Here is a 26,322-nt window from a genome sequence, read left to right as displayed (position 1 = left end):
TCGACTAGTGATGACTCAAATTTGTTCAGAGAACGATTGCCAAACATAACTTTGGCATGAATATGGCACATTAGGATTCGTGATCGGAAGCACAAGCAAAATTTTATAAAATCGTGAAAAAAAGGTAACATTTGGTAAAAGTGCGGGAAAATATTTGCTTTGCCTCAAAAGTATTTTCAGCACTTTAGCAATGATAAAGGTGGTGTATCATGAGCATTTGGCACGTGTTTGATGAGGGGAGGGGGTTTGCAGAGCTCAGAGGCACGGGGTTCTTGTAAACAGTCATTTTTTTCCCCTAACTTTATGTGTGCACATTGCGGCTAACCAATCAGGGTACAGAAGACACCCACAATGTCCTGACACAACGGCTTGTGTCAATGGCTGCTGAAATCACGTCCCTCTCCATATAAATAGCGGACATCTTGTTTTAGCGCCATTTTGACACTATAACAGCGCAGAGAGGCTGCTCCTGACGCTGGCACTGTTAACAGCAAGATATTAGCTAGTTAGATAGGCGGTTGTATATCAGTCAGAAAATGTAGCTAGCTAGTATGCAGTGTGGCTGTAAAATTTACCTTCCAGCACTTTTTTGGTCATTACTGAGATGCACAGACAAAGTCAGCAGGGCACATGTCCTACAAGTGTGGTGTGCACTGCTCCTATTGTGCTCCATGCCTGAGTATAGCATTCTAATTAATATTTTTTCACTAGCTAAATGTGAAACAGCCTGTTGTATCCCACCTTGTCATTTAGTGCTGTGGTGATATGAAACTGTCTGCAGACATAATGCACATTAAAAAAAATGTAAATTTTTTCTGTTGCTGAATGTAATACAGCTCACCGTATCCTACATTGTCATGTTGTGGCGGTGATATGAATCTGTCTGCAGACCTAATGTGCATTAAAAAAAATTACAATATTTTCTGTTGCTGAATGTGACACAGCCCGCCGTATCCCACATTGCCATGTTGTGGCGGTGATATAGTATGAAGCAGACCTCAAACACATTAAAATGTTTATTTTTTTCTGTTGATAAATGTGATACAGCCCGCTATATCCAACCTTTTCATTTAGTGGCGTTGAAATTGTTCTGTGTACAGAGCTGTTGCACATTAAAATTTTTTTTTTTTTTTTTTACAAACGTGATAAAGCAGCCGAGATGTGAGTTTGAAATTATTTTGCGCCTATCTTCAAGATTATGTGTATCTTTGGCATCCAATTTCTCAGGGGCATCGTTTATACCTAGTTTGAGATGCGCATCTGTTACACCTCTGGTAATTGGTGTTGGGTAAATGAGTAATCGTTGTAGGCTGGATCTTGGATCTCGTACTTCCCATAGCCGCCCTGTTATTGATCCTGTTGAACATTCCCATTCCCGCCGTCGTCATGGCCCTTTTCCTGATCAGTTCATGTAACGACACATCGGCCATATTTCTGCACCTTACCAGCAGCAACTGTAGGAAAGAGGGCGTTGCGATGCAATGGACAAACTTCTAGATTATACAGGCCTCATCCACACTAAAAAAAATATTTTATGTTACTAACCGAATACAGAAGGGGTGATCTCAATTTGAAATTGTTTTAAGCATCTAGTCAGTGTTATACAGGCCTCAACAACATGCCCCCAAAAATTCTTCTGTTACTAACGTCATACAGTAGGGGACATGTCACTTTGAAATTGTTTGGAGCAGCTAGTCAATGTTATACAGGCCTTAATTGACAGGCCCAAAAATATTCTTCTGTTAATAATGTCTTACAGTATTGGACATGTCACTTTGAAATTGTTTGTAGCATCTAGTCAATGTTATACAGGCCTTATCGACAGACCCTAAAAATTTCTTCTGTTACTAATGTCATACAGTAGGGGACATCTCACTTTGAAATTATTTGTAGTATCTAGTCAACGTTATCCACACCAAAAACATTTTAAAAAAGTCTGTTGCTAATGTCATACAAATCCTACAAGTGAAAACCGGAGCCAAAAAGTTAATTCCCATATAAAAAAATATATCAAAAAATATATTTTATTGGTCACAATAACATATTATACAGACTCATAGTACACAAAGCATATCCAAAAGCTCATGTGTGAGGGCACACACAACACTGTAATCACAGCATGGGCAAAACTTCACAATCCTCCATAAAAATTAGCACACAAAGCAGCAATATATATCTACACCAGAAAAGGGGGGTAAAGAAAAGTGCCAAGTGCATATAAAGAAGCAGGCATAGTAGCAAAGTGGTCTCCATGACTATTAAGTAGTTAATCCCAAAAATTCCAAAGGGAAGGCAAACATAGGGAGTCACAAAGAAGGAGGTGCATGTCTTACCCATATGTAGCTGTCAGTGTAGGTGCCCAGCAGCAGCCCCGATGCGCGTTTCGCATGGCCTTCCTTGGAGGGCTGTGCCTGTGTGTGCTACTGAGACATCTTTTGAATGGGAGCTGCAGCTGTTGGAAATCATTAGCGCCACAGCGGCGCATGCATACCACTGGCCCCTTTCATGAATCTCTCCCGGCCACTCTCCTGACATAAAAGGAAGAGGGAAATCCCTCATGACATTAGTATCCCTCCGCGTCACTGCCGGCAGCCAAGGGGAAATACACCAGGGGATACTGCCGTACTAGGCAAGTGCACTTGCTCGAAATACCATATTAAGTGTGGGCACAAGAGAGGGCAAATCATATATAATATAAAAGTGTGTAAGCATAGCAATTTTATAATTATTGTGACATTCACGTCACCCATGTAAGAGTTCAGACCCCCAAGAAGATATATATCAAGGAATATGACACACCAAGTATAAACGCATACCAGGGGCGCCATGTTCAAAGTGAAATTAGAACATGTGATTTACAATTAATATAACAACTACGTCACACATGGTAGAAGTGCAAACCCAAGGGAATGGCATATCTCAAAATCTGCCATACTAAGTATAGACGCATACCAAAAGCGTCATATTCAATGTGGGCAGTACATAAGGGAGAACCCCACATTTCATAAAAATTGTGAAAGTGCAAAAAATAATACAATGTAAATAATAATAAAATTACCCACTAAAGGGAGAAGTGACAATATGCTAAAAAGTGAGAAAAATACAACAGTAATAATGTGAAAAATAATAAAAAATAATAAATACAAATATGAATACTTTTGTATATATATGATTATGAATATATAATCAACATTTTTACGTTATATTAATACAGCTATACAAATAGAGTCCCCTCAGAAAAAAGATGGATTGTAGGATGGATCATTTTCTGGAAAATACACCAGATCATATATCTTCATCATCCGTTTCCTTGTGCCAACTTCATTGCTCCAAATATTCAAGAGACGCTCACGACATCAGACAAGATGGAAATAAATGATGAGCTGAAATAGCTAATAAAATACAAACAAAAGACACACTGTCAGGATCCTGTCAGCGTCGGCAACTGCCACGGCTGAGCAGGGTGACTTACCCACACTGCGGGAGAGCACGGGGCCCAATACAGTAGTGAAGGTTTAAGCAGACAGGACCTGAGGCACGGAAAATAGTAAGGAGTACCAGGACCTATGATCATGTGACTGCAGGGGGCGGGACTTAGCGTCCTACTACTGCAGATGATGTAATGTAACTATTGCAGGAATACCGTAGTAGATTAGAGGAAAACGCAGGTCAGACAAGCAGAGGTCATACACGAGAGGGTGGTGCGGTACAAGAGGGACAGGCAGAACTCGTAACAGGCACAGAACCGGATCAAAACCAAGCAAGCAACAAGTTATCAGGCACAAGGCACACGTACACAAGAGGTCAACTAACTCAGCCAAGGGCAGGAGTATAACTGACACCGGACCTAGGTCCAGTGAGCATTAAATAGCCACCCTCTGCCAGAGAGAGGCAGAAACAATTAACCTCCTGTCTGACCAGGACTGGCCAAAGCGAAACCCCGTCCTGGATCATGACACACACAGGATTAAAATCTAAGTCCAGGATAAGAAAAAAGAAAGAAAAGAGCTACAGAAAAGACGCAAATCTCAACTGTTTATTTAAACCGGATGGACTCATCATTTCCAAAGTTGTTTACTAATGTCATACAGTAGGGGACATCTCACTTTTAAATCTTTTGGAGCAGATCTTCTTTGTCGGACAGGCCTCATAGACACTGAAACAATTCTTTCTGCTGTAAGGCACACTAGCATTTTTTGGCGCTGCGCCTTGTGCGCATACCAAACGCATGCAAAAAACGCATCATGCGTTTTGCATGCATTTGCTGTTTTTTTGCGCATGCGATTTAACCAGTTTGTCACCATGTTAACTGGAAAAACGCATGCGATTTTAAATGCATGTGTGCGCATGTCCTAGCGCATGCGTGCGTTCCCATATACTGTAATGCTGTTGTTTTTGCGCATTCCGTGCGCTAACGTGCCTATGCATTTTTTTGAGACAGGTCGGATGGACCAAAAATGCAACAGGCTGCGTCCGGTGCGCCTAGGTGCACACTACAAAAAACGCATGCGCACGAAAACGCATATGAACGCGTGCATGTGCTAGACCATGCGCACCCATGTTAAATATAGGGGAGCAATGAGCATGCGTACGATAGCGCTCAAGGCACAGCGCTAAAAAACGCAATTGTGAAACAAGCCTTAGCAATGTCATTAATCACGCCATATTTCACCTCCTAATTTTGTGCCGCTGAAATTCAGCTGTGTGCAGACGTTGTGCAGAGTAAAAAATCTTTTTTTAGCTATTAACAGTGTGCTCCTAGCACACTATCTGAGCAACATGACTGGGAAAAAGCAAGGTCGTGAATAGAGTTGAGCGAAACGGGTCGAAAAAATTCAAAAGTCGCCGACTTTCGCCAAAGTCGGGTTTCATGAAACGAAACCTGACCTCAGCGTGAGGTCGGCCACGAGGTCGGTGACTCTAGTGCCAAAGTCGCGTTTCAAAACATGCTTCAGCGCTCTTTTTCAACCAATGAGGAAGAACGGACACTGTGGGCAATGTGATGACATAAGCAGCGGTCCCCACCATCTTTGAGAAGGGTATGCAAGTGATTGGCTTGCTTTGGGGGGCGTCACAGGGGGTATAAAAGGGCGTGCACGCCGACCGCCATCTTACTTCTGCTGATCTCAGTATAAGGAGAGATGCTGCTGCTGCAGATTCTGTAGGGAGAGCGTTAGGCAGGGAAGAAGAAAAAAAATCAGCTGCTGCTGCTAGCGATTTTGCCTGTACAACACACCAGTCACTAGGTGGATCAGCTCTGTTGGTTGCTAGGCTGCCTTATAAGCCTACCTGATAGCTGCATTGCTGGTTTCACACTGCTTTGCAAACTGCTTTTTTAAAAGCAATCCTTTTTTTTTGTCCTGGTGAGATACTGAGCGTGCATTTTTTCACACCGTACAGCGGTGTACGCTGCTCTCTCAGTACCGTGTAACGGCTGTTATCACGGCCACAGTGAAGATAAGGGTGTGACTCTATAAGGATAAGTCGAGGAGTTGTTCCGTTTTTACAGACCTCCACCTTATAGTTTTGTCTGTTTTTCAAACAGTCTAGTCTATTTGCTGTTTGATTACATTCAAAACTATAGAGAGACAGCATGTGTCAGTCCGTATACTAAAAAAACATGGAGCGTGACAATTTAACATACACCGGACAGCGGTGTACGTGCACGCTGCTCTCTCAGTACCGTGTAACAGCTGTTATCACGGCCACAGTGAAGCTAAGGGTGTGACTCTGTAAGGATAAGTCGAGGAGTTGTTCCGTTCTTACAGACCTACACTCTAGGGAGGTTCCAATCCTGCCCTGTCATATATAACATTTTTCACACCTGCCAAATTCATCCTGTCATACAGCGGTGTGATATACACTGGGCCTGACACAATACATCAGTGTCCAGAAGTGTGTAAGGACATTCCATTTCTCCTGTCCTATATAACATTTTTCACACCTGCCAAATTCATCCTGTCATACAACGGTGTGATATACACTGGCCTGACACAATACATCAGTGTCCAGGAGTGTGTAAGGACAATCCATTTCTGCCGTCCTATGTCACATTTTTCACACCAGCCAAATTCAGCCTGTCATACAGTGGTGTGATATACATTGGGCCTCACACAATACATCAGTGTCCAGAAGTGTGTAAGGACAATCCATTTCTGCCGTCCTATGTCACATTTTTCACACCAGCCAAATTCAGCCTGTCATACAGCGGTGTGATATACACTGGCCTGACACAATACATCAGTGTCCAGAAGTGTGCAAGGACATTCCATTTCTCCCGTCATATATCACATTTTACACACCAGCCAAATTCAGCCTGTCATACAGCGGTGTGATATACACTGGCCTGATACAATACATCAGTGTCCAGAAGTGTGTAAGGACATTCCATTTCTCCCGTCATATATCACATTTTACACACCAGCCAAATTCAGCCTGTCATACAGCGGTGTGATATACATTGGGCCTGACACAATACATCAGTGTCCAGAACTGTGTAAGGACAATCCATTTCTGCCGTCCTATGTCACATTTTTCACACCAGCCTAATTCAGTCTGTCATACAGCGGTGTGATATACATTGGGCCTCACACAATACATCAGTGTCCAGAAGTGTGTAAGGACATTCCATTTCTCCCGTCATATATCACATTTTACACACCAGCCAAATTCAACCTGTCCTACAGCGGTGTGATATACACTGGCCTGACACAATACATCAGTGTCCAGAAGTGGTTGGAGAATTAAATTCTCCCCTGTCCTATATACACCTTGTACCTTGTTTTACAGTTCCATATCGTTGGTGGAATTGTGGGTACATTTTTCCAAACAATGAGCAAGTGTGGTGTAAGAGGCCGTGTTAGTGGGCGGGGGTTGCCAGCTGTTATATGATGGTGTTGGTGTTGGATCTGCTGGTAGTGGCAAAAGCAAAATAACACCTAATGCAGGAGGTGTTGAGCCTGCATCATCGTCTGGCTCCACAAGGCCTCGAAGGCTCCCTTTTCTGGGAGTAGGTAAACCGCTTTTAAAGCCGGAGCTTCAGGAACAAGTTTTGGCCTACATTGCTGACTCGGCCTCCAGCTCTATCGCCTCCTCTTCTGAACTTGTAAAAAATAAAAGCACTGAGTCGTCTTTGGAGGCTCATGGTCATGAACCACACCTTTCTTTGTGTCCTTCACCCCAACCAAAATTGCAGGATGCGGCAGGCCACACAACAGATTACTCCATGGAGCTGTTTTCACATACCATGCCTGGGTTATCAAGTGAAATGGTGAATTACCCAGGCCAAGATGAATCTGACATGGAGTGCACTGATGCACAGCCACTGATAGATGATTCTGCTGGTACATTCACTCAGAGCACGACATTGTCCTCGCAGTGTACTGAGCCAGATTCTGACCCTGATGAAACTCAGGTGCCCATTCCCGCATAGTATACCACCGTACACGGTGACACAGAGGAAGGTGCACATGACAATGAAGAGGAGGTGATGGATGACCCAGTTGTTGACCCAGATTGGCATCCATTGGGGGAAGAGGGTGCCGCTGCCAATAGCTCCGAAGAGGAGGAGGAGCATCCGCAGCAGGCATCGACATCGCAACAGCTGTTATCTGGCAGGCACGGAGCAGTCCAAAAATGGGTTACAAAAAGCCAAAAAGTTGCTGGACTGCTTGGCCAAACGGTCAAAATAGCACAGCGTGCAAGGACGCAAAATGTCTTCCATAGTAGGAAGAGTGCAGTGTGGCACTTTTTTGAACAAAATCCTAATGATCAGGCCAAGGTTATCTGTAAGAAGTGCGCAAAGACCTTTAGCCGAGGGAAAAATCTGAAAAATGTGAATACCAGTTGCATGCTTAGACATTTAACCACCATGCACTTGCAAGCGTGGACGGAACACCAAACCTCAAGTACCACATGTGCAAATGCTCCCAAAGAAGGTAGTCAGCAACGCTACATTGTTTCCCCCACTGTAAGCCCACCAGTTAGGACAGCAGCAAATGTTGAGGTGTCGTTGCAAGGCCAAAGCTGTCAGGGAATCACAATGTTATATCAACGAAAGACTGAATCTAGGCCATCAGAAAGAACACCAACTCCATCACCATCATCAACCCTCTCTCAGTCCGCCCTGTCCACCGCTAGTTCCACAATAGGCATCTCTCAAGTCCAGCTCACCCTGCCGGAGACTATGAGTAGGACAAGAAAGTACTCATCCTCTCATCCGCGTACACTGGGTTTGAACGCCCACATTGCCAAACTAATCTCGTTAGAGATGATGCCCTATCGGTTGGTGGAAAGCGCAGCTTTCCTCGAACTCATGGCCTACGCAGTACCACGCTATGAACTACCCAGTTGCCACTTCTTTTCTCGCAAAGCCATCCCAGCCCTCCCCCTTCATGTGAAGGACCGCATTGTCCATGCACTCAAGCAATCAGTGAGTGGAAAGATGCACCTCACAACTGATGCATGGTCCAGTAGGCATGGCCAGGGCCGTTACGTGTCCATCACTGTGCACTGGGTTAATGTGGTGGATGCAGGGTCCACAGGGGATAGCGGTGGTGGGACTGTGCTGCCTAGCCCACGGTATAGGAAACCGTTGGCTGTAGGCGATCAACCCTCCTCCTCCTACTCATCTAGAAGCGAAAGCTCGCCCCAGAGCGCAGTCGCAGCAGCACTCCATCCGCAGCTGCCAGTGTTGCACATGAGGTGTCCCCCTATCGATCAGCTAGTGGAAAGGCTGTGTTGAAGATGATGTGTTTGGGCAACAGACACACCACGGAGGTACTGGCCGACTACTTTCAGCAACAAACTGAGTCATGGCTGGGCAGTCTACATCTTGAGGCAGGCAAGGTAGTCAGCGATAACGGACGTAATTTTGTGGCTGCCATAGCCCTTTCAAAACTCAGACACATACCTTGCTTGGCTCACACCTTGAAACTGGTGGTGCAGTGCTTCCTCAATAATTATCCAGATTTAACAGGCCTGCTCCAGAAGGTTCGAAAACTGTGCTCACACATCCGCCGGTCGCCCGTACACTCCAGTCATATGTAGAAGCTGCAGCGATTGCTACACCTTCCCAAGCACTGGCTAATTATCGACGTTGCAACAAGGTGGAACTCCACCCTGCACATGGTTGAGCAGCTGTCCGAACAGAGGCAGGCTGTAATGCATTTGTGGGAGGATACCCGGACAGGCACTTTGAGGGCAGACATGGAGTTGACAGGTGTGCAGTGGTCAAAGCTGAATGACCTCTGTAAAGTCCTTCAGTGTTTTGAGGAATGCACACGGCTGGTAAGCGCAGATGACGCCATCATAAGCATGAGCATCGCACTTATGCGTCTGCTCATGCAAACTTTGACGCACATTAAGGAGCAGGCGTCTGCAGCCGAGGTTGACGAAGAGGAAGAGGAGGAGGAAATCCTTGATGACAGTAAGCCATTGTCTGCTCCGGGACCACTCCTGGACGAGGTGGAGGAAGAAGAGGAAGAGGAGGAGGAGGGTGATGATGGGGATGATTATTTAGGGGAGGAGGATGCTTCTCATGAGTCCAGAGAAAATGTTGGCGTGGCAAGGTCTGGTACAGGGTTTGCACGTGACTGGAGGGATGTGGATTTGCCAGAAAGTGCTCCTCCACCAAGCAGTCGCACTGCATCATTGACTCCGGGAACATCGGCCCACATGTCAGATTATGCCTTGCAGATCCTAAAAAGGGACCCCTGCATTGCCAAAATGATGAACGATGACGACTACTGGTTGGCCAGCATCCTGGATCCATGCTATAAAGGCAAATTCCAAAGCATCATGCCACAGGAGAACCTTGACCTAATATTGGCTAACAAACAAGCTACTCTGGTAAACCGGTTGGTTGAGGCATTCCCAGCACACAGCAGCGGCGATGGTTCTCACACGAGCCGTAGGGGCCAGGGGCAGCTTGGAAGAGGTGTTCGTGGTGCACACATCAGAAGTGGCGTTGGAGACAGGGGTTTCATGACCATGTTGTGGACTGATTTTTTAAGTCCCTCTCACACGACTGGTAATACTGCATTGATGGAAAGTGACAGGAGACAGCACTTGTCAACTATGGTTACAAACTACTTTTCCTCCCATGTCGATGGTCTCCCTCACAGGTCATTCCCCTTTGACTATTGGGCCGCTAAACTGGACACCTGGCCTGAATTGGCACAATATGCGCTACAGGAGTTCGCTTTCCCAGCTGCAAGTGTGCTATTGGAAAGAGTCTTCAGTGCTGCTGGATCAATCCTGACAGAAAAAAGGACCCGTCTGTCGACCCAAAATGTGGATGATCTAACCTTCATTAAAAGGAACCATGCATGGGTTTCCAAGGATTTTGTCCTACCTTCCCCTGATGACACATAGGGTGACAGAAAAATGGCTTGCTTTGGTCCTCCTCTTCCTGGGACTTGAACAATTTCGCCTTTTGCATCAGCTGAATGTCCAACATCAACATATGCCACTTTCTAAAACTCTCTAACTGTGCTGCCTCCCCTCCCATGGCCGTGGTCACCACCTAGCACACGAAACCGTGCGAGTGCCGTTGCCCTGGACAGGTGGGTAGGCTGACTCTTGGGCGCGGGCACTGGCACAGGGTCCCTCATAGTGCAATCAAGTGTCTCTGACGGTGGTGGTGCACACCCGCCGTCAGACACACCGCCGTACTATGAGTGGCCCAGTGCCAGTACCGACGCCCACGAGTGGGCCCCCCTTGCTTGGGCAGGGCCCCAGCATTTGCAATCTTTACCTCTCCCTGCTCCTCCACTGTGTAGTCTGGGCCGTCAAATCCATACTGGGCCTGACACCGTCTGAGCCTGCCTCCTGATCTATAGACATATATTTTGAATGTGTACACTATGCTATCCATACATGTTATCCGGTGATACGGTACCCTTTCTCACCTTTGTGCAATCACGTGTAATCCATACTGGGCCTGAGAATGGCTGGCGAGCTGTTAAGCAAGCTACAGCACCTATGGTTTGCGCACGTAAGTTTTTCATTTTTTCAGGAATGACAGTTAGGCCTAATTCCGGAACTGCGGTTGACCTGCACTTACTGGGAAATCATTGTTCGTGGGTAATAATTGTAATCCCAGATCCCCATCACTAATGGTGTTCAGCGGGTTATCTGCACCTGTAAGCGACAAACACTGGCCCTTTCAGTGTAGCGCACATGCAGCCACGGACATGTAAGGGCATGACACACCAGTTATTGGCCAATCTCACGTGCCAGAGCCTCGCGTGTCCCTCTAGTAAGCCTGACTCGGACCGTGGGGCATGAAGGAGTCTCGTTCGTTAACGGAATTAAGCTTGCAATGTGTGCATCTTTTTTGTTGCTGGATGGTTGAGGTTGCCCGTGTTGAGTCAAATTACGCCGCAGGCTCCACTCCTGGTGGTGCCCTTCTGGACATTCCTTTAAGGTTCAGCTTTGCAACCATACTGCCCACGTAAAACAAACACTTTGCCTTCATGAACGCTGTTTGGAGGGTCGTGACTCGTGGCGTGGGAATAACGCCACCCAATCAGTTAACCTGCTAGAGAGATCCTTCGTTGCTCCCAAGCATGACATCACACTCCCTATGAGGAAGGTAATGCCACTGTGGCGACTGTACTCATGGGGGCGACACAAGTGCACTGATGCCCAGCCACTGCTCGATGAATCTGCTGGTACATTGACCCAGACCACTACATTCCCCTCGCACTCTACACGGCCTGAATCTGACCCTGATGAAACTCAGGTTACCCTTCCCATATACTGTTCCATCTTACACGGTGACAAAGAGGAAGCTGCAGATGAAAGTGCAGGTTCGGCCCACCCGCCGTCAGACACACCACCATACTATCAGGGGCCCTGTGCCAGTGCCGTCGCCAACGAGTGGGCCCCCCCTGCTTGCTCAGGATCACAGCACTTGCAAGGTTGAAATACTGTGCAGTGAGATGGAAGATGGGGACGACGAGGAGTCCAGACTAGTACAGGGATTCCCTAGCGAGGAGACTTATTTCATTTTTTCAATGTTGGGACAGCAATTTTTGTGGAGCACTATACTCTGGAGAATGATAGATGGGGCCCACCATACACTGGAACATTCCAAAGGAGGACATCAGACACTGGAGCAGCATTTACAGGGCCCATTATACAATAGAGCATTAGAAATGGGGCCCATTATGTATGGAGCATTATTTGGGCCCATAAGACAGTGGAGCTTCATCCATGGGGACCAACATATACTTTAACATTATGTGGAGCTCATCATATACTGTTTCAAACATTATATGGGACCAATGATTCTGTATGGAGAAATAGATGGGCCTCGTCATGAGATGTAAAAAGTGAAGTATTTTTCTTTGTAGTATACCACTATTTCTCTGCCGTATCGGAGCAGCATGAGTTGTGGTATGTGTTAAAGGGGCGCTCTTTCGACCAGGGCACATGAAAACCTGGAGCCAGCCCTACCCCCCCACAACTTTAGCCAAATAACCCCCATTTTTCAGCGCGTAACTAGTATTATGAAGTAAATAAAGGGTGACAAGCTTCAGTAATAAGAATTTATGCTTTTGGCATTCAAATGGGCACTGTAAGTGTGTTTCCTGTCCTCCTCTCACTGCCGACTTTTCTTCCTCATTGACTTACATTGGGTTTCGTGTTTCAGTCGGACCCCCGACTTTTCCCTATCGTCAGCCGATTTCGTTCAACACGACTTTTGCGAAAGTCGAAAAAAAGCAAAGTCGCTCATCTCTAGTCGTGGAGGAAGGGGGATTAGGCTTGGTGTTCGAAGTGCACATGGGGTAGTTGTTAATGTTTCTGAAAGCACTAGAACTACTAACATGACGTCCTATCCAAAGACAACTGACAACTTCTGTTACTGGATGTTGTAGTTTTTAGTGTGCTGCATTGTTCTTGTATAATTGCAGTCTCTGATATCTTTAGTGAGGCTTATGTGCGTGCTGTTGCTGCTGCTGGAGATGTTAACACTAATTTGTGGAAATGTTTGCAGTCCTGCTTGGGTGTCCATCTGCTAGGTTGGGTGTAGTGGAAGACCTGTTGTTCCCTATTACCTATTTCTACTGTGGTAAAATTTATGCCACTTTGATAGTGTCTGACACTAATTTTTGTAGATGTGTAGATTCTGCATTGGGTCTCCTTCATGTGTGTTGTCTGTAAGCCTCCGATACCGGCAGTCCTCCACTGTCTTTGAGTCAACTACCTGTGTTACTATCCTTACATTTCTTTGACAATAGTAATCTATGAAACTGATGTGTGCCACCTGAGTGTGGCTTAGCATCACTTTCATTTTTTGGGGGGGATTTTTTCACTTATATAGAGCCAATAATTCAACCTTCACTTTACACACATTACTGGCACTGTCATCTTTGGGACTCACAATCTAAATTTACTATCTATATGTCTTTGTAGTGTGGGTAGAAAAATAATTACTGGGAGTAAACCCTCGCAAGCATGGGTAAAACATTCAAACTCTTTGCAGATGCCGTCCTTGGTGAGGTTGTAACACAGGACTACAGCGCAGCAAGACTGCTAATGTTTTTGCGTTGACAACTGAACGTTTCTGTGGTTGGAAGGCTATCTGTAAGGTTCTCAGTTTCTTTGCCACATCCGCTGTTATTTACTGTTATTGAAACCTAGTTTTTTCGTTGGCCATTTGGCTAAGGGGGGAGTAATGTAAGGTTCTCAGTCTCTTTGCCATATCCACTGTTATTTTCTGTTATTGAAACCTATTTTTTTCCTGTTATCCATTTTGCTTTCTGTCCTGCTGCAGCTACCTTGCCCTCACTTAGTATGGAGTTTCTAGCTTCTACGTTTCCACCCTGTTCTCTGCCATTTGCCTTTTTAAGCAGCCTCAGCTTTTCAATCAATGCTTCTGAATCATGTCTGCAGTTAGCCTGTGACCTTGCTCCTGGAAGTCTTGGACATAGTATTCCAGCTATCTCCTACTGCGGAACTTAGGGACACGTGTGGACACTGGAATCCCACTGCTTGCCAAAAAATATGTGCAAGGGAGTTATTAGAGAGAGACTCTGAACCTATTTCTGTGATTTATGCTGAACTTAAGGTTTATTGCGGCCTGCCGTGTCGCCTGCCTCTGTACCTGAAATTGTGTAAAATTTTTTCCATGTGGCATGCTTACTTGTATGAAGTAATACAAGCACTTCTTAAACAAACCTGTGTTTCCTCGCACCCAAGCACAAGACTCTATATAGACTGTATACAATACATTACAAGATTCACAAGCCAACGAGAGTGTCTACTGGGTCTGGGAATGCTGAGTCTGCTGCAGACCATGGATTCAAGATTTCAATTGATACCATATGTGATGACAGTGGTTGTGACTTCTCACAACTATTTCAGGTTGACCATTTGTACACTCTGCACCCCATCTTGACTGAAACAAAACAGAAATGTAGAATTTTTTGCAAATTTATTAAAAAAGAAAAACTGAAATATCACATGGTCATAAGTATTCAGACCCTTTGCTCAGACAGTCATATATAAGTCACATGCTGTCCATTTCCTTGTGATCCTCCTTGAAATGGTTTTACTCCTACAGACAAATGGTAAGAAGTATGTCTTGAATCCCTGTACTTTCTTTTCCCAGCGGTTGTCTTCAGCTGAAAAGAACTACGATGTGGGCAATAGAAAATTGTTGGCCATTATTGCTGCCTTCAAGGAATGGAGACATCTTCTTCAGGGAGCTGCACAGAAAATAGTCGTCCTGACCGACCACGGCAACCTTGAATTTATCAGGTCGGCTAAGTGCCTGACTCCTCGCTTGGCTCAGTGGAATCTTTTCTTAAACCAATTTAATTTTGTAATCTCTTATATGCCAGGATTGCACAATGGAAAGGCTGATGCACTCTCAAGGATCCATTCAACTGAGACCCTTCCACGTACTTCTCCTAAGACTATTCTACCTGATTCTTGATTCCTGGGAGTGATTCATAATCGAGACCTACTTAATGACATGAGGGAAGCATACCATTCGGATCCCTTGTTGGCACAATCTTCTTGTGAGGTAAGTCTTGTCTATAAGAATGGTGTGTGGATTCAGGGGCAACGCCTGTATATACCTGAAACGGTCAGATTGAGAGTATTGCAACTCATCCACGACTCTAAGATAGCTGGGCATAGAGGAGTTCTAAGGCACAATAATTTCTTTCTCGTTTCTTTTGATGGCCCACTTCCAGAAAAGACGTTCTAAACTTTGTCACTTCATGCAAAGTTTGTACGAGATGCAAGACACCACGTTCCTCGCCGATGTGTCTATTATAACCCCAAACCAACCCATCCCGCCACCAGGGATCCATTTCTATGGACTTCATTGTGGAGTTGCCAACGTCTCAAGTGAAAATCACCATTCTAGTCGTGGTGGATCGGTTAACGAAGGCAGTTCAATTTATTCCCGTGTCTGCTTACCCACTGCTAAACAGAAATCAGATTTAATGATTCAAAATGTGTTTCGCAGCACCCAACACGTTTTCTGGATGTTCTTTTCCTCATCCTGATCCAGTGCTTATTGATGGTCAGGAGTAGAGTTGAGCGATACCAGCCGATACTTGAAAATATCGGATCGGAATGGATCGGCCGATCTTAAAAAAAAGTATCGGTATCGCCGATTCCGATACCGGGAACCAATGCAAGTCAATGGGGCCAAAATATCAGAATTAAAAAAAACCCTTTCTTTCCTTGTAGGTTAATTCTACATGAAGAAAAACAACTAAGAATAATGTAGAATGTATTGTGGGAGGTGGAGGAGACATTAAAGCCATAGAGGTTTAGCCCAATCAAATGGAATAGCAGGAATTAAACTTTTTTTTTTAAAGATGTTAGGAGTTACAAAGATATTGACTATGTTAGCCTCATTTATATTTTGCCAGACATGTATGTCTTCTTCTTCTACTTCCTTTTTTTACATTCTTCTTCTTCTTCTTCTACTTCCTTTTTTTACATTCTTCTTCTTCTTCTACTACTTCCTTTTTTTACATTCTTCTTCTTATTCCTTTTTTTACATTCTTCTTCTTCTACTTCCTTTTTTTACATTCTTCTTCTTCTTCTTCTTCTTCTTCTTCTTCTTCTTCTTCTTCCATTCTTCATATTCTTCTTATTCAACAATTATTATTCTACATATTCAGCTTCTTCATCTTCTTCCTATTCTTCTTCATCATATTCTTGTTTGTGTCAGGCATTCCTGTAGTTGTTATCTAGAAAAGTTAGAAGTTTACACCTTCCGTTCTGCCTGTCACAAAAGATTTACAACAGGATTTGTCCGCGTTCAGTTTGGCCTGCAGAAGCAGGCCTTTTCCAGGGGCACCACGAGGAGGAACGGACTCACCCCCATACACTGCTTAGTCTTCTTCTGCTTATAAATAAGATAATATCATTTGCTCAGAGTATTAGTCTTATGCTTAATGTTCTTCTGCTTTGTTTTTTTTATGCTTCTTTGTCTTCTCTCTCTTGTTGTTCTGCATCTTGGTGGTTGTCTTCCTGTTCTTTGTCCTCTTGAACCAGCTGACGGTACTGGCACCCGGAGGGGCAGCAGAAGGAACAAGAGCCAATGGCACTACCGAGGACCAGCTGACGGTGCTGGAACCCGGTTACTAAGCAGGAGGTACCTGTGCTACAAAGCACTACCAAGGACCAGCAGACGTTGCCGGAACTCGGATACCGAGATGGAGGCACCTAGGCCAAAGGCTCTGACGAGAACCAGCTGACGGTGCTGGAACCCGGAGGGGTAGCATAAGCTGCAAGAGCAAATGGAAATAGCGAGGACCAGCTGACAGTGCTGGCACCCGGAGGGGCAGCAGAAGGAATAAGAGCCAATGGCACAACCGAGGACCAGCTGACGGTGCTGGAACCCGGTTACTAAGCAGGAGGTACCTGTGCTACAAAGCACTACCAAGGACCAGCAGACGTTGCCGGAACTCGGATACCGAGATGGAGGCACCTAGGCCAAAGGCTCTGACGAGAACCAGCTGACGGTGCTGGAACCCGGAGGGGTAGCATAAGCTGCAAGAGCAAATGGAAATAGCGAGGACCAGCTGACAGTGCTGGCACCCGGAGGGGCAGCAGAAGGAATAAGAGCCAATGGCACAACCGAGGACCAGCTGACGGTGCTGGAACCCGGTTACTAAGCAGGAGGTACCTGTGCTACAAAGCACTACCAAGGACCAGCAGACGTTGCTGGAACTCGGATACCGAGATGGAGGCACCTAGGCCAAAGGCTCTGATGAGAACCAGCTGACGGTGCTGGAACCCGGAGGGGTATCAGAAGTTACCCCTGAAAAGCAAAGTTGGCATGCCGCAAGCTGGCCGCAGTTACCGAATCACACAGTCCTACAGGGGGTGCTTGTCCTACTGGCACTATGGAACAAACCTTTCTTACCAGAACCCGCAGTCCACATAGGAAGCACCTAAACTGCTGGCACCCTAGCCTCGGCTAACCCAACCGCAACACGACATGGCAACTTGGGGTGGCAAACTGACATTGACACTTCCCGGAAACAGCAGGCAGGGCTGGAACCAAGCTGGGCAGGAGGGAGTACCCGTGCCAAAGTCAGTTATGAGCAGCAACTGGCGATGTTGGAGCCCAGGACAAGCACTTAGCAGGCTGAGGCCTGATGTGCTGTCAATTGGGAGGCAGCAGGACAGATTGCCATCAAAACAGCAGGGGAACAGCTGACATTACTGAACCCCACAAACACAGGAGCTAGTGTTTTACTCTGTGAAGACGGCACTTCCGAGCAACAACTGGCTGTGTTGAAGCCCAGGGACAAGCACGGAGCAGGCTTAGGCTGCATTGAAGAAATTTTAAGATCGGTTGTAGACTACTAATTTGAACCAAGCTCCACTTAGGCCTGTGGATTCACTGATTTTCGTATTTCCCCTGTCCTCCAACCCCGCCAGTTACAGCTCCGAAGTGGCGTCTGCACAATCCACACTTGTTCCTGTGTTACAGGTGTTCAGTCCGGTCAGTTAATCCCCTGATGTGTGTCCGGCAATGTCGCCTGCTCTGTCCACATTCCGATAATGGGAATGTGGACAGAGCAGGCGACATTGCCGGACACACATCAGGGGATTAACTGATCGGACTGAACACCTGTAACACAGGAACAAGTGTGGATTGTGCAGACGCCACTTCGGAGCTGTAACTGGCAGGGTTGGAGGACAGGGGAAATACGAGAGACAGTGGAGCCACAGGCCTAATTGGAGCACGGTTAAAAATCAGTAGTGGTACGACTGTGTAGGCAGCAGGAGACTTTGCCATCCACACAGCAGGGGATCAGCTGACATTACTGAACCCCACTGAGACACGGGAGCAAGTATCTCTTTCCGTGTGGACGGCACTTCCGAACTACAACTGGCTGTGTTGAAGCCCAGGAAATAGGAGGGTGTAGGCAGAGGCCTACTGTATTTTGAATGAGTTTACAGCAGGAGAGACTGCCATCCACACAGCAGGGGATCAGCTGACGTTACTGAACCCCACTGAGACACGGGAGCAAGTGTCTCTTTCCGTGTGGACGGCACTTCCGAACTACAACTGGCTGTGTTGAAGCCCAGGAAATAGGAGGGTGTAGGCAGAGGCCTACTGTATTTTGAATGAGTTTACAGCAGGAGAGACTGCCATCCACACAGCAGGGGATCAGCTGACGTTACTGAACCCCACTGAGACACGGGAGCAAGTATCTCTTTCCGTGTGGACGGCACTTCCGAACTACAACTGGCTGTGTTGAAGCCCAGGAAATAGGAGGGTGTAGGCAGAGGCCTACTGTATTTTGAATGAGTTTACAGCAGGAGAGACTGCCATCCACACAGCAGGGGATCAGCTGACGTTACTGAACCCCACTGAGACACGGGAGCAAGTATCTCTTTCCGTGTGGACGGCACTTCCGAACTACAACTGGCTGTGTTGAAGCCCAGGAAATAGGAGGGTGTAGGCAGAGGCCTACTGTATTTTGAATGAGTTTACAGCAGGAGAGACTGCCATCCACACAGCAGGGGATCAGCTGACGTTACTGAACCCCACTGAGACACGGGAGCAAGTGTCTCTTTCCGTGTGGACGGCACTTCCGAACTACAACTGGCTGTGTTGAAGCCCAGGAAATAGGAGGGTGTAGGCAGAGGCCTACTGTATTTTGAATGAGTTTACAGCAGGAGAGACTGCCATCCACACAGCAGGGGATCAGCTGACGTTACTGAACCCCACTGAGACACGGGAGCAAGTATCTCTTTCCGTGTGGACGGCACTTCCGAACTACAACTGGCTGTGTTGAAGCCCAGGAAATAGGAGGGTGTAGGCAGAGGCCTACTGAATTTTGAATGAGGTGACAGCAGGAGAGACTGCCATCCACACAGCAGGGGATCAGCTGACGTTACTGAACCCCACTGAGACACGGGAGCAAGTATCTCTTTCCGTGTGGACGGCACTTCCGAACTACAACTGGCTGTGTTGAAGCCCAGGAAATAGGAGGGTGTAGGCAGAGGCCTACTGTATTTTGAATGAGTTTACAGCAGGAGAGACTGCCATCCACACAGCAGGGGATCAGCTGACGTTACTGAACCCCACTGAGACACGGGAGCAAGTATCTCTTTCCGTGTGGACGGCACTTCCGAACTACAACTGGCTGTGTTGAAGCCCAGGAAATAGGAGGGTGTAGGCAGAGGCCTACTGAATTTTGAATGAGGTGACAGCAGGAGAGACTGCCATCCACACAGCAGGGGATCAGCTGACGTTACTGAACCCCACTGAGACACGGGAGCAAGTATCTCTTTCCGTGTGGACGGCACTTCCGAACTACAACTGGCTGTGTTGAAGCCCAGGAAATAGGAGGGTGTAGGCAGAGGCCTACTGTATTTTGAATGAGTTTACAGCAGGAGAGACTGCCATCCACACAGCAGGGGATCAGCTGACGTTACTGAACCCCACTGAGACACGGGAGCAAGTGTCTCTTTCCGTGTGGACGGCACTTCCGAACTACAACTGGCTGTGTTGAAGCCCAGGAAATAGGAGGGTGTAGGCAGAGGCCTACTGTATTTTGAATGAGTTTACAGCAGGAGAGACTGCCATCCACACAGCAGGGGATCAGCTGACGTTACTGAACCCCACTGAGACACGGGAGCAAGTATCTCTTTCCGTGTGGACGGCACTTCCGAACTACAACTGGCTGTGTTGAAGCCCAGGAAATAGGAGGGTGTAGGCAGAGGCCTACTGAATTTTGAATGAGGTGACAGCAGGAGAGACTGCCATCCACACAGCAGGGGATCAGCTGACGTTACTGAACCCCACTGAGACACGGGAGCAAGTATCTCTTTCCGTGTGGACGGCACTTCCGAACTACAACTGGCTGTGTTGAAGCCCAGGAAATAGGAGGGTGTAGGCAGAGGCCTACTGTATTTTGAATGAGTTTACAGCAGGAGAGACTGCCATCCACACAGCAGGGGATCAGCTGACGTTACTGAACCCCACTGAGACACGGGAGCAAGTATCTCTTTCCGTGTGGACGGCACTTCCGAACTACAACTGGCTGTGTTGAAGCCCAGGAAATAGGAGGGTGTAGGCAGAGGCCTACTGAATTTTGAATGAGGTGACAGCAGGAGAGACTGCCATCCACACAGCAGGGGATCAGCTGACGTTACTGAACCCCACTGAGACACGGGAGCAAGTATCTCTTTCCGTGTGGACGGCACTTCCGAACTACAACTGGCTGTGTTGAAGCCCAGGAAATAGGAGGGTGTAGGCAGAGGCCTACTGTATTTTGAATGAGTTTACAGCAGGAGAGACTGCCATCCACACAGCAGGGGATCAGCTGACGTTACTGAACCCCACTGAGACACGGGAGCAAGTGTCTCTTTCCGTGTGGACGGCACTTCCGAACTACAACTGGCTGTGTTGAAGCCCAGGAAATAGGAGGGTGTAGGCAGAGGCCTACTGTATTTTGAATGAGTTTACAGCAGGAGAGACTGCCATCCACACAGCAGGGGATCAGCTGACGTTACTGAACCCCACTGAGACACGGGAGCAGGTATCTCTTTCCGTGTGGACGGCACTTCCGAACTACAACTGGCTGTGTTGAAGCCCAGGAAATAGGAGGGTGTAGGCAGAGGCCTACTGTATTTTGAATGAGTTTACAGCAGGAGAGACTGCCATCCACACAGCAGGGGATCAGCTGACGTTACTGAACCCCACTGAGACACGGGAGCAAGTATCTCTTTCCGTGTGGACGGCACTTCCGAACTACAACTGGCTGTGTTGAAGCCCAGGAAATAGGAGGGTGTAGGCAGAGGCCTACTGTATTTTGAATGAGTTTACAGCAGGAGAGACTGCCATCCACACAGCAGGGGATCAGCTGACGTTACTGAACCCCACTGAGACACGGGAGCAAGTATCTCTTTCCGTGTGGACGGCACTTCCGAACTACAACTGGCTGTGTTGAAGCCCAGGAAATAGGAGGGTGTAGGCAGAGGCCTACTGTCTTTGTAATGCGGAGACAGCAGGAGAGACTGCCATCTCCACAGCAGGGGAACAGCTGGCAGTGCTGAACCCCACTAACACTTGAACGAATGTGTTTGGCTCTGTGGAGACGACACTTCTGAACACCAACTGACGCTGTTGGAGCCCAGGATTAGGCGAGGAGCAGGCTGGGGCCTAATGGATTTTGGCAGGTGAAGGCAGCAGGAGACTTGCCATCTCCACAGCAGGGGAACAGCTGGCAGTGCTGAACCCCACTAACACTTGAACGAATGTGTTTGGCTCTGTGGAGACGACACTTCTGAACACCAACTGACGCTGTTGGAGCCCAGGATTAGGCGAGGAGCAGGCTGGGGCCTACTGGATTTTGGCAGGTGAATGCAGCAGGAGACTTGCCATCTCCACAGCAGGGGAACAGCTGGCAGTGCTGAACCCCACTAACACTTGAACGAATGTGTTTGGTTCTGTGGAGACGACACTTCTGAACACCAACTGACGCTGTTGGAGCCCAGGATTAGGCGAGGAGCAGGCTGGGGCCTACTGGATTTTGGCAGGTGAATGCAGCAGGAGACTTGCCATCTCCACAGCAGGGGAACAGCTGGCAGTGCTGAACCCCACTAACACTTGAACGAATGTGTTTGGCTCTGTGGAGACGACACTTCTGAACACCAACTGACGCTGTTGGAGCCCAGGATTAGGCGAGGAGCAGGCTGGGGCCTACTGGATTTTGGCAGGTGAATGCAGCAGGAGACTTGCCATCTCCACAGCAGGGGAACAGCTGGCAGTGCTGAACCCCACTAACACTTGAACGAATGTGTTTGGCTCTGTGGAGACGACACTTCTGAACACCAACTGACGCTGTTGGAGCCCAGGATTAGGTGAGGAGCAGGCTGGGGCCTACTGGATTTTGGCAGGTGAAGGCAGCAGGAGACTTGCCATCTCCACAGCAGGGGAACAGCTGGCAGTGCTGAACCCCACTAACACTTGAACGAATGTGTTTGGCTCTGTGGAGACGACACTTCTGAACACCAACTGACGCTGTTGGTGCCCAGGATTACGCATGCCGCATGCAGAGGCCAATGGGCAGCGGTTTTTATGGAGGTTGTGGACTACTACTGATTCTAACCATGCTCCACTTAGGCCTCTGGCTCCACTGTCTCTACTATTTACCCTGGCCTCCAACCCCGCCAGCTACATCTCTGAAGTGGCGTCAGCACAATCTACACTTGTTCCTGTGTTACTGGTGCTCAGTCCCATCAGTTGATCCCCTGATGTTTGTCCGGCAAGTTCGCCAGCTCTGTCCTCATTCCCACTACTGGTTATGGGAATGTGGACAGAGCAGGAGACCTTGCCGGACACACATCAGGGGATAAACTGATGGGACTGAGCCACAGGAACACAGGAACAAGTGTAGATTGTGCTGACGCCACTTCAGAGATGTAGATGGCGGGGTTGGAGGTCAGGGGAAATAGTAGAGACAGTGGAGCCAGAGACCTAAGTTGGGCACGGTTAAAAATCAGTAGTGGTTTGAATGTTGATGGAGCTGGTGACTCTGCCGTCCACACAGCAGGGGATCAGCTGGCATTACTGAACCCCAGTAACACAGGAGCTAGTGTGTTTCTCTGTGCAGACGACACATCTGAGCGACAACTGGCTGTGTTGAAGCACAGGGATTATAGTTCAGGTGGTAGAAAAATGAACACACCAGCAGACCTGGATACAGTTGCCAACCACTAATTTAGTCTGTAAGAGGAATGGCAAAGTCTTTGGAGATCCAGGCCTTGTTCATTTTCAGAAAAGTCAGCCGGTCAACATTATCGGAAGATAGTCGCGTGCGACGGTCTGTTAGTACACCACCTGCGGCACTAAAGACACGTTCCGATAATACACTGGCAGCAGGGCAAGCCAGCACCTCCAATGCATACTGGCTAAGCTCTGGCCATGTATCCAGCTTAGAGACCCAAAACTTGAAGGGGGAAGAGCCATCTGGGAGTACAGCGACAGGGCAAGACATGTAGTCTGACACCATCTGACGGAAGCGTTGCCTCCTGCTGACTCGAGGCGTCGCTGATGGTGTAGACAATTGTGGTGGACACACAAAACTTTGCCACATTTGGGCCATAGTGGTCTTGCCTTGTGCTGCGGCACTGCCTCTGCTCCCTCTTTGTGCAGAGTTTCCTCCACTGCCTCGACGCACAGAGCTGCTTTGTAAAGCACTTGCAACAATGCTGTCGGGTGGAATGGAAAACATTATGGACTGCACCAGTGACTCTTCGTACTCCCGCATTTTACGCTCCCGGTTCAACGTTGGTATGAGCCTTTGTACGCTGTCCCGGTAGCGAGGATCTAGGAGGGTGTACACCCAATAATCAGCCGAGACGAGAATGTGGGCGATGCGGCGGTCGTTTCTCAGGCACTGCAGCATGAAATCAACCATGTGCTGCAGACTCCCAACTGCCAAAGAACCGCTGTCCCCTGTTTGAGGCGTGACCTCGACCTGCTCTGCATCACCCCACCCTCGCTGTACATACTGAGTAGAGGTTTGTGTACCTCCCTCCTCTGGAGAGATGTCTTCCTCCTCCATCGACTCCTCCTCATCCTCCTCACAAAGTGTCCCCTGCCTAGGCCTTTGTGAGGAAACACGTAGCGCAGACTGTCCAGAAGCAGATGGCATTTGGGACTCCTCATCCTCCACCTCTTCTGAAACCTCATCCCTTAGTGCTTGCAGTGTTTGTTGAAGCAGGCAGATAAGGGGGACAGTCATGCTGACTAGTGCATCATCTGCACTCGCCATCCGCGTGGATTCATCGAAGGCACGCAAAACGAGGCAGATGTCCTTCATAGAGGCCCACTCAATGGTGCTGAAGTGTGAACGGCGCACAGTGCGACTTGTTTGCGCCTGATGCAGCTGGTACTCCATGACTGCTGCCTGCTGCTCACACAACCGCTCCAACATATGTAACGTTGAATTCCACCGGGTGGGTAGGTCACATATGATGCGATGTTCTGGAAGGCCAAATCGTCGCTGCAGAGCAGCGAGGCGCGATCTTGCCGTGCTGGAACGTCGCAAGTGAGCGCACTCTATGCGGACCTTGTGCAACAGTGCATCAAGATCCGGATAGTCCCTCAGAAAGCTCTGCACGACCAAGTTAAGAACATGTGCCAGACATGGGATGTGTGTGAGGTTGCCTAGGCCAAGAGCTGCCACCAGATTTCGGCCATTGTCACACACTACCAAGCCCGGCTGGAGATTCGCTGGCCCAAACCACACATCGCTCTCCAGCTTGATAGCATTCCAGAGCTCCTGCGCTGTGTGGCTTCGATTCCCCAAAGAAATTAATTTGAGTACAGCCTGTTGACGTTTGGCCACGGCTGTGCTCATATCGGTCGTAACAGGCTCCTGCTCTGCTGTTTCTGAGGAACTTGAGTAGGAGGAGGAGTCTATGTGTACAGACTGGAGTCCTGCAATCCGTGGCGTTGGAAGAACACGTACAGCGCCACTCTCCAGATCCGTACCCGGCTCCACAACATTGACCCAGTGGGCAGTGAGGGAAAGGTATCGTCCCTGTCCATGGTTACTGGTCCACGCATCGGTGGTCAGGTGGACCTTGCTACTAACGGCGTTTTGTAGCGCATGTTTTATTTTGCCCTCAACATGTTTCTGCAGGGCAGGGACGGCTCGCCTGCTGAAATAAAAGCGGCTGGGCACGTTGTATTGGGGGACTGCCAATGCCATTAAGTCCCGGAAGGTGTCAGTGTCCACCAGCCTGAATGACAGCATTTCAACTGCCAGAAGTTTGGCAATGCCAGCATTCAGAGACTGTGCTCGGGGATGGTTTGCCGAGTAAGGGCGCCTTTTATCCCATGCCTGTGCTACCGATGGCTGTGATGGATGGGAACGTGCTGTTATGGGTGGAATCTGACAGGGTCTCCGGACAACAGTGGCAGAGGTTCTTCCTTGGCGATCCTGTGAGGAAGCCGAACCAGCAGTGTGTGAGCTGGAGGAAGAGGGCCCAACACGAACTGAAGAGGTGGTAGGTGGTGCTGTACGTTGGCCTACGTCTTGAGGGTGTCTCTGCAACTCCAACTCGTGCTTGGTGCGCACATGTTTCCACATATTTGTGGTATTGAGGTTGCTGACATTTCTCCCTCTTTTGACTCTCTGATGACACAGCTTGCATTTGACAAAGCAAATGTCATCTGCAACTGTGTCAAAAAAGGACCACGCACTGCAACTCTTGTGAGCGCCCGGTTTGCCTTTGGAAGGAGGAATGCTCCTAACGGGTGCCGAAGTGGAGGGTACAGGCAACCAAGTCTTCCCCCTCCCTCTGCCTCCTGTTTTGGCCGGTAGGGGAATCTCTTCCTCCGAGCTGCTCCCACCACCTTCCTGTTGCTCACGCCATGATGGGTCAAGGACCTCATCATCTTCCCTCCCCTCTTCAAACAGCTGCTTCTCCGGGGTTGTCTCGCCAGCACCGTACGCACCAGAAAGTGGCAACTGAGTCTCGTCATCATCTGATGCGTACTGAGGTGTGCTGACCATAGGCACTGGCCCACTCGCCTCTTCAGATTCAGAGGGACAAAGAAGTTGCGCATCACTGCATACTCCCTCTTCTTCACATTCAGGAATGCTGCTTGGCTGGCCCCCTCTTTCCAAGCCAACAGATTCCGAGAACAGAAGTAGAGATTGTGATGGCTCCTGTCCATGTCTCTCTGACTGCCTGGGCACTTTGGCAGGTGGTGAAGAGACAGATGGTTGCTCTTCGGTGCTCTGACCCTGAGAGGATGCGGAAGTAATTGAAGTCGATGCGTTAGCTGCCATCCATCCGACAACG

The sequence above is a fragment of the Dendrobates tinctorius genome, unplaced genomic scaffold (assembly GCF_039654945.1).
Source record: "Dendrobates tinctorius isolate UK_male_01 unplaced genomic scaffold, ASM3965494v1 ptg000098l, whole genome shotgun sequence".
Lineage (NCBI taxonomy): Eukaryota > Metazoa > Chordata > Amphibia > Anura > Dendrobatidae > Dendrobates > Dendrobates tinctorius.
Note: the sequence above shows the minus strand (reverse complement) of the source record.